Source organism: Dermacentor andersoni, chromosome 6, assembly GCF_023375885.2.
Source record: "Dermacentor andersoni chromosome 6, qqDerAnde1_hic_scaffold, whole genome shotgun sequence".
Lineage (NCBI taxonomy): Eukaryota > Metazoa > Arthropoda > Arachnida > Ixodida > Ixodidae > Dermacentor > Dermacentor andersoni.
The window spans coordinates 181613505-181623106 of record NC_092819.1 but is presented as its reverse complement, the minus strand read 5'-3'; the positions used below and the strand labels follow the sequence as shown (position 1 = coordinate 181623106).

At 44.7% G+C, this 9602-nt stretch overlaps 1 long non-coding RNA gene across 1 annotated transcript; it reads right to left on the bottom strand.

The window, feature by feature from the left end:
- Window positions 1-6208: 6208 nt before the first annotated feature.
- On the bottom strand, window positions 6209-9345 carry LOC129382813 (uncharacterized). The gene is made up of 3 exons (XR_011895056.1): window positions 9113-9345; window positions 7804-7968; window positions 6209-6292 (listed from the first exon to the last, which is right to left on the bottom strand). It is a non-coding gene; the product is annotated as an uncharacterized lncRNA (long non-coding RNA).
- Window positions 9346-9602: the final 257 nt, after the last annotated feature.

The window sequence follows — 9602 nt, the reverse complement described above, 5'->3', positions numbered from 1 at the left end:
AGCTGGAAGCATCCGAAGGTCCTGGCAAAGGATGAGTCGACTGCTAACAGAACAACTTGTTCATTATAGCATCGCAAAAGAGCGGCCGGTCAGGTCGACCGAATAGAGAGACGGGAGACCACGTTACTCGACGAAAGAAATCGGAGCCCCCCTCTTGGCGTCCGGGGGCAGCTGCTTTTATACTCTCGGAGTCGAGGGCAAGAAGGAACGGCTCGGGATGAGGCGCACGTGACGGCGGCGCCCGGACACGTTGAGACGAAAAGTGACGCATCCGCCGGGCCGGCGCCGGTCAGACCTCCTCGCTTCACAGTTGGGGAGCTCCTCTCCCCGGCTGCCGCGCTTTGACAAGCGTGGGCACCAACATGTACACACACATACACACACACACGAAGACACGTGGCATTGAAACATGCCTGGACGCGCTTGGGAGGAAGCGTTGCGGCAGCGCTGAACGTGCCAAAATGTCCGCCGCTTTGAACGAAGCCCCGGCGTCCGTTGCATCCGCGCCGGCTATACCGCGCGTCGGAGGCGAAACGTAACAAAGTACAGGTCACCTTATGCTTTGTCATTTAAAAACGCATACCGGATGGATTTATGAAGGTGATGCGTTAATATTAAGTTTACAGAAAGCGCTTGATAAGTACGCGACTTATGTAAATCACCATGTACGCATTCATGCAATAAAGGATGACGGGAATTTCGTTTTTGAATCTGTTTTTTTGGAATCGTAGTAGTTTCGTACAGTTTAGGTTTGACATGCGATCGCGCGACAACATCGGACGCTATGGCACCTACGTGCCTTTTGCGCCGCACCCCAAACCCCGAAGTGCTCTGGCATTTACCTTCACATGTAAGTAAGCGAATGTATCTTCTTGTTGAGAACATCACTCGAGTAGACGGCTCTTGTGATGCATCACAATCGGTTGAGAAGCGTCACAGTAGTCCATTTTTTTTTGCATGCGGAGCGGTGTTTTTATTTGCAGGTTTCCCTTCAGTAGGAAATTACTGGACAGGCGGACCAGCGCACCCGAACTGTATTGGCGAATCCACAAGGAAATCATAGAATCTGTTTAATTTCTGCCTTTTGAACAACCATGCTTCCACAAAGGCCAAAGCAGAAAAACAGCCTGATGCCGAGTATTTCTGTGCCACGAAGCAATCAAGAGGTGAGTGCCGAATACGGACGAAATCGAGTACATGAACCCACATATTAATAGCGTAGGCGTTTTATTAACTCTGTCATATTTTCAACATTTTCTTGCATGCAATTTCATGTGGCATTTCTTGCCTGGTCACGAATGTGTGCAGCGAATCTATTTGCATGATCGCCTCCGGGCCTGTGGGACCGTTCACTTGCACTTGATGCTGAGTCTTTCACATGTATCCATAAACTGCAGATATGCACATCAGATCCCTGCAAGCATTTTCAAAATTCAATTATTTTAGACAACAGGCACACATGCAATACTGACATATTCTCAAGTACCACTAAGCAGCTGGGACACATTTTTTTTAGTATACTCGCAGGTAAAATAAGCAGATCATGTGGACAGCTCCAGCTCATTTTCCTTAAATCAGTGTGTACAAAGGGTACGCAAAAATAATTTTTTTCTCGCACACGGATTATTCTGCTGTATAAGCAAGAGAACCCACCACGTTAGTGTAACATGTTGTACATCACACTAACATGTGGTTTAATTTACCAAGTGAGATGAGTTACTTTTATGACTCATTCAGTCAAATCACACTGCAAGCTGCATTCATCAATCTTCTATTGGATTTTGGCAATGTCTAATGAAACATGTTTCCCTGTTGTGCAGATACGTAGTGACAAGCCCTTCTGTGTATGCCAAAGGTAAAATTTAAGCTTTAAATAAAGAAGAAATTTCTAGTCAGAAACAAAAGCAAAATAGGTGAATGCATAGAATCAGAAGCCCAAGGTACAGAAATTAGAAGTGTGGAATGATTTTAAGGAAAGAATGGTATTTGAACATGCAAGACTCTTTAGTGGAGGTCAAGCAAGTCAATATAGGTAGAATACTCTGCAAAATTATGCGAATAATCGTGTAGCAAACAATTGGTAAGGAAATGCGTTGTTTTTCTGCAACACAAAAGCTGATGATTGTCAATACGAGTCACTTTAGCATCATGAGACTGCAGCTTGATAAATCCAGCAACAAACCAAAAAACAAGACACGCAAAAATAAAAGAACAATTTAATGATGCTCTCTCCATACTGGCATAAATAAAAAGAAACCGATCGTATCTTCTGTGGACATATCAGACACCTTGTGAAACACTGGAGGAAAAGTTCAATTTCGAGCTATGGCACTTGCCGCATAGATGTGGGGGGCCTTGCACCAATAGTGATAGTTACCACTGCATTTAGAAATTGCAAGCATTCATGCAGACAAGGGCGATTGTGTATGTGCATGGCATTTAGAGTGGAAATTTAAAACAATGCTGAAGTGACAAAATACGGATGAGGCAGCCGTGGCTGGTAGTTCTAATGCGCCTGTTCTCCTATTGCCAGGATTTGCAGAAATAAAGCAAAGTATGAATTAAAATCCATGCACGTTCCCGCCATCAACGGTGTGGCAAGCCACAATAATATTTTAAGTGAAACGGTCGAGGCAAGTGAACATAAACCTCAAATGATGTGGGTGACAAAACTGTCGCAATGACAGGCTAGGTGGGGCGGGGGGGGGGGGGGGGGTGTAGGCTTCGGCATCGCCGTGGGGGGGGGGGGGGGGTGCTCAGCCACCCTCGGAAAACTCCGCAGGGGGTTCGGGCCAACGTTACTAGACTAGCTTCAGTTTTAACACTCTCCGTCCGCGCGCTTACAGCCGCTGTCGCCACTTCTGTGACAGCCGCCTGACGGCAGCGCCGTTCCATCGAGCTCCACTGCAGACGCCTCGCCGCAGCCTAGAGCTCGTGCGGACGGCCAGTCTGCGCGTGTTTGACGCTCGCTGGCTTTCTCCCTTGTCCGAATGAGCGATACCATGAGAAAGCGGTATCCACCTACAGCAATAAGACTTATCGGGCCAGTTGGTTCATACTGAGAGACGGGTAAACTGCACGAATGGAAGAAACGCTTACAGCGAAGCGCGGAAGCTGCGTTTCTAAAGGCCCAACCACACGCGGTGAATCGTGCACGCCTGGCTGCGCGTCACGCGTCTGCGAGGCCCTACGCACCTGTCCTACGCGTCTAGAGAGGGCAGACGCGCAGGAATAGCGCGCGTCAAGGAGGTCTTGATCTTGGGCGTCATTTTGAGCGTACGCGACGGAAGTGGCAGCTTGTGCACCGACGTCACGAGGGCCGCATGTACTCTTCCGGCGGTTCGGAAAAGTTGTTGAAGTTTCAGAATCGTGCGGAGACGCCGGGAGTCGCTGCTGGTTTCGTGTCGATAGAGCACAGAGGTTGAGGCGATCAACAACGAAGCGCTGATCGCCTGCGTTGAGGCTCGACCTGCGCTTTGGTAGCCGGCGAAACACAAGCGCCACAAGAACAAGCACATGACGAGGTGGTCGTGGATCGTCATGCCCAACGCTGCCCAACAGGTGAGTGCCCGGAATATTATACGGGCGTCATAGCGGAGCAGTTTCAATCGCGATCGAGCCCGATCGGGGTCGGGTTTTGTGATCACGATTGCCTGTACCGCGCAATCTGCGTAGAACCGATCGTGATCGAGAAATTTGATCGCGCTCGATCGCCATCGAAAGCCTAGCTGTGTGGCACTGGTATAAGCTGCCTCTCTCATCAGCCGACTCGCAGATATCGAAAATGCGTTTCATCTGTGCAGATGACGTTATCACAGCGCTGCAGAAGTGATGTAAGTCCCTGGGGAATAAATTTCGGCGCCTGGGAAGACGTTTCAGAAAGAAAAGAGCCGCGCCGTGCCAGTCGACGTTCACGACGACGTCATCTGGCTGTTTTTCGACCAGATGATGTTTCTGCGCTACACAATGGAGTGTAGACCGTAAGTGATCTTGAAGTTTCCATCTTAGCCGGCTTGTTAAAAATGAAACCCGGGATTTTAGTGCTTTTCCTTTACCACGTTGACCGGCGATGCCGTATGTTTGTATTATAGCTGGCAATGCACCGCACTTATGGGAATCGACTCAAAATTGTGCTTACACAAGCAAGTCAACGCACGGTATGCATTATATTCAGCTTTGTCTAATTGGCAATAATATATTTGTGCTGCATCGCCGCTCCGATTATCGCATATTTCGTTAAATGTGATCCGTAAGGGGACATACAAGCAGTACAAGAATAGCTTTGTATATTTATTTATTTAGGTACCCACAAAGCAAGTTTGGCTTTGCAGTGGGGAGCAGAGAAAGCAGAAATACAGGTACAAAATAACAAGTAAAATAGCACATAAAAACCTAACAATGAAGCATAAGACAGAAGTACAGATAATATCACATACAAATTAGCAGGATGAATAAAAAGAAAAGGCCTTGCATGATGCACATACAAAAACAAAACACAAAAGATGCAAGTAGTTTCTTTTGATTCTGTGCACTAATCCTAGAAGGCAGCGTGCAAGTCAATGGCCAGTATTTAACTGAGTATTGAACGTTGCTATATTCACGTGTACCTTGGGCACTTCAATGCACAGTTTTACTTTCGCATTTTGTTGCTTGCCAGCAGTGTGCAAATCGGTGCTTCATCACAAACCCTCAAATATTACCTAGCTAGCTTAGGGATTCATTCAGTGTCATCATGCTGTAGGAATAAATGCGCCATAGTAGTCACATTGTCAGCTGTGTAATTGATAATTCTTTTTGTGTCTGCTCAGCAGTGTCCTTACCTAATTATCAGCCTGCGGTTATTCTGCAGATCCCAGGTGCTGTGGTTACTGGTTTAAGTGAAGCTTTCACGATGTTTGTGGAGAACGCTGTTCCTGCTTAGCAAAATTTCCAAGGAAGGACTAGATGATCCAGTTTAACACATTCGCACTGTGCAAAAATGATTATTGAAATTTTACATGCCAAAACCACGATCTAGTTACATTATTTTAATTGGTATTTGCATTACGTCCGGTACTGGTCACTCGTGCAACACAGTAGCCAGTAGTCAGCTATGATGACAATGGTTCAACGACTACATTAATTTCAGTATGAGGCGAGCTATTTGGCAAGACAGTAGGAGCAGCGGTAGGAAAGTCCAGAGAAGAGACAAAAAAAGCTTGGCTGTAAGAAACCTTCTGGAAGGGTTTGCTCGCTACGGTCAGCTTTGCTGGGCCAAAACACCCATTAAAAGACAGATGGCAAGAAGACAAACATTATTAGACGTAACTTCCTAAATACAAACAACAAATTCACTGCCTACTACGTACACAGCTTCACACTGTGTTTAGACGTACATTCAGTTATGAAAAGCAGTTTAGAATGAGAGGAAGTTTACAAACGAGTGAAAGGAAAACAAAGTTACAAGCCAAGAACGTTTCAAGTAGAAAAACTAGAACAGGAGAAAGCCTTATGCTAAAGCAAGACCTAACAGTACTACTACTCTATGTTTTGAAAGTGCAAGCATAGGTCTTTCAGCATGAAATTTATTAAGTGGTTTTACTGAGTAAATGTAGTGGAATGCTTCCTGCTAATTATTTCAAAACTGAAACATTCCAAATATCATAAACTGTCTTGAGTAGAAGTAATCACTAGGCTTTAGGCATGCAGATCTCGTAAGAACTGCTTAAATGCCACCACAAGCAAAAACAGAAAAAGATACAAAAGCTACGCTTACGCGCATGCAGAAACTGTTTATTCTGGTTGTGTAGGCAAGCCACTTTTGTCCCGACAAAACTGATTCACAGCTTCAGTGTACTCTAATAAAATCACACACTAAAACAAATGTGGACGGCTTTCAGCCTTCACATATATTTTTGCATCCAGACTGGGACATTATTTACACATTGACAGTATGTGCAAACCTTATTACGCTCACATGCAGGATGTCCGCCAACCTTCCACCAGTGCCCCCATCGAGTGAGGAGGGAAGTGCTGCAGACATCTTAACGAGAATTGTGCCAGTTTTCCGATCTGGCAACACTTGAAGTGCCATCACCGTCAAGTGAATAGTCACAAGCGCCAGCATCGACTCTGTCTTCGGCGTCGCATGAGTCTGTGGAGTCTCAGGACATTTTGGAATCTCTTGAATCACCGATGTTTCAAGAAGTTCTGGTTCCTGAGGATTCTGAGGCACACCACAGCAGTCCGCAGTCAGAAGCATCGCTGGCTTCAGCAGACAGTCGTAGGCTGGATACGTTAGGAAGCATTGCTTCTGAAGCAAAGTCAAGGGGGAGGAAAAGGAAAAAGAAAGATTAGAGTCAGTTAATATTGAAGGAATTAGGCAATGTTTCAAGTGCAATCAAAAGATGCAAACCACAGGACGACCTCGAACTTTTGCAGTCTCTCTGCTCAAACACATTAAAGAGGTCAGTGAGGATACGCATCTCGACTTGAAAATTAATTGATGCAAGTAGGAGAGTAATTCAAAGATTAATGTTTTTTAATGTATGCTTTTTGTATAATAAGGCCAAGAGACAATGAAACAAAAGGAAATCATTGATGAATTTAATTACTTTGTATCGAAATGGAAAAATAAGGAGGAAAATGAAAGTATATGAAAAGGTAGCTTCCCACTAATGGGAGACGAACCCACAATCTTTGAATTATGCTTGCATTGCTTTACCAGTAGAGCTCCAGCAATGGCTATCCCTCTGCAAACTTTCTTGGGCCTGTATGTGCATGTACTAGATCTCACCCTGGTAGTGTTAGCCAGTGCTACTCGTGCAAGAACACTCCAAGAGCCTAATCTAGTACACATAAACATACTATGTTTATGTGTGAACAGCCGTGAACAGCATGTGAGCTTTAAACAATTTCTTAAGCTGAAAAAAATGTAAGAAATTTCTGCGGCTGTCGTGCTGTTCTGCAGTTGTTTAATACTTTGCAGGCACGATCGCCACTATATGACTTACACACCACTGCAGAGTCTAGCCGCCTCAATCCCCACACAGTAAGTCAAGGCAACGTCTTTTATGTCTTACCGGGATGCCAAGTAGCTTGAATGCAAGTTGAAAAAAAATTTGTACGCATGTCTCAATTGTTTGAATACTAATTATGATGACATGATTTTTCTTGACAATGATCTACATGGCTGTGGGGGCCCTTTTCGGGTGACATACGATGAAAATTCATTTGTGTAGGTTAGCTACCACCTTTGTTTAATACTACATGTGCAAGCATACCTCAGTGCATGTTTTACAGGTTGCGCAAGGCCAAAAACACTGAGGTAGCTTTTGTGCGATGCCAGTCGATGGCAGTTTTTTTTAGAGTTAGCCGTAACTGTTACACTGGTGATGCAGTAAGGGGAAACTTTCAGTCTCTGTGATCATGCGATCATTTTTTTCTTGTATTTCTTTTCACGCGCATTGTCAGTACCATCATTACTATTTCTCGTTTTGTATCACACATTTTGTGTCCCATTTTTTTATTTGTTTATGAGTTAATAAATAGTTAGTTGTGTATAATTCTGTATTCTGTGATTATTAATATATTATTATTATTATGTATTAGTATTTTTTATGCACGCTCATTGTCAGTCGTTTCCTTCTTCCTTTTGTTTTGCTTCAATGTTTTGTGACTCTTTCCTGATTTGGCTTCCAAAAGGCGGCGGGCAGTAATATGTAAATAAAATAAAATAAATGATACATTAAATGACAAAGAAAAGGTGTTCAGTATTCCTCCAATCGCACATTATTACTCTAGGGGCAACTGTCCTTTACCAACCTCAATGCTACAGCAAGTCGTTCTCCAGGCTCCAGGGGTTTCTCGAATGTGGTGCTGCCGTGTGAGGTCCTCTGCTAAAAAGCTCAATAGCTTGTCCAGGAGCTGCGGCGCCTTGCGAAAGAACTTGTTGAAAAATCCGTGGTCATCCTGACATATCCGTTGCATCTGTAAAAAATGGTGCATTATTGCCTGGCAGCAAGACCATGCCCTGCCCACATACACGCGCAGGTATCAGGAGCTCTACACTTTTCACTGACACACACGTATAGCCACTAGCCATCATTAATTTTACCCCCTGCTTTGTTTATGTGCTTGAATACAAACAGTGGTTCGGAAAAACAGGAGAGCCAGTCAACGGTATATTAAAATCGTGCGGCCACTGCCAAGAAACTTCCGAAATTAGTCGCACAGAATTTTAACCTGCCCCCCAGGTCACAATTTAATTACATTACACTTCATATTCTACAGTCAGACTTCTGAGAGACAGAAAATATAGGAAATCGTATCTCGTCCACAAGCTTCATATAAGACAACCAACACGTGTAAAAAGGTGTTCTTGAATCTATGTGCTATACTAATGGCACAAATATAACTAGCAGTCCTTAGCCTTTTGTACGGGTGTGCTAATACCGAAAAGTAGGTTTAGAGTCGAATCAAATGAAGAAAAAATAATCTGGATATCAAATAAAATATTGAATAGCAGAAAATGTATTACAAAACTTAATCCTTACAAATTTTGTGCAAGAGGGTGCTACACAAGCTCTGTGTAAACAGTATGGTCTACTGTTAATAATGAAGGGAGCTCCAAATTAGTATTACAGATTGTCTGTTAAATAGAATCAAGCGCTTCTTCCTCTTTATAGCTGAACAGTTAATGACTGTATGTCGTACGGCATACACGGGTTAGACTGACGGCGGTTGAAACGTCGTGAGGTGTCGTCACCACGTATCCAATATACTATCTGTATGCTTCCGGCGGCTAATCAGCCCGATCTTCGCCTATGCTTTCGCGCTTTCCGAACTACACCCTGCTCTTGTCGTTCCCCCTGTTCGCGTACGTCACGTTATCGTTTCGATCGGTGCTGTCAACCTGGACGAACCTTGCACCGACGACGCGATGCTGTTCTGCGAATTGGGCGTTCGCGCGCTGCGAGTACGATCCCCGCATAGTGCTTTAACCCTTTCACTTATGCGCGCACTTAAAAACGCTGATAAGTAATTGCTGTCCTAACGAAGATAAGTCCCCATGTCCAAACACTGGCTCCTAGTTCTACCACTGTAGATCATCGAAAGGAAAGAAGTTACTCACAGCCGTAAAGTCCTTCTTCTTTACGCAGTTGAAAGACTGGCCGGACCCACCAACGTCGCCGCAGACGCTTTCTGCGCTCCCGCAGCCTTTGCAAGAGCAGCAGCAGCAAAACTTTTTTCTCATGTGGCACATTGCGGGGAGAGAACGCCGATACCGGCGAAGCAAGCGGCTAAGCAAGAGCTCGGCAGCAACGTCGTGCGTGGTCGCGCGCAGATGTCAGCTGCAGTTGTGAGCAAGCAGACGCTATCGCGCGTGATGTTGGTAATTGATGTAGCTTTTCTTGCCATAAGGATGTATAGATATGAACAGCTTGCATTTCTCAACTTAAAAACAATGTACTAGCTCTAACATTGATAAATTAAATAAAAATGGCTAGCCATAATGAAATTAAAGATAAACTTTTCTCAAAGCCAAAGACGACCGTTTCCGCCATCGCTGGGCCGCTGGTCTGTCAGCCCTGTGCTACGCGCAGCGAAGCGCGCACGTGTGC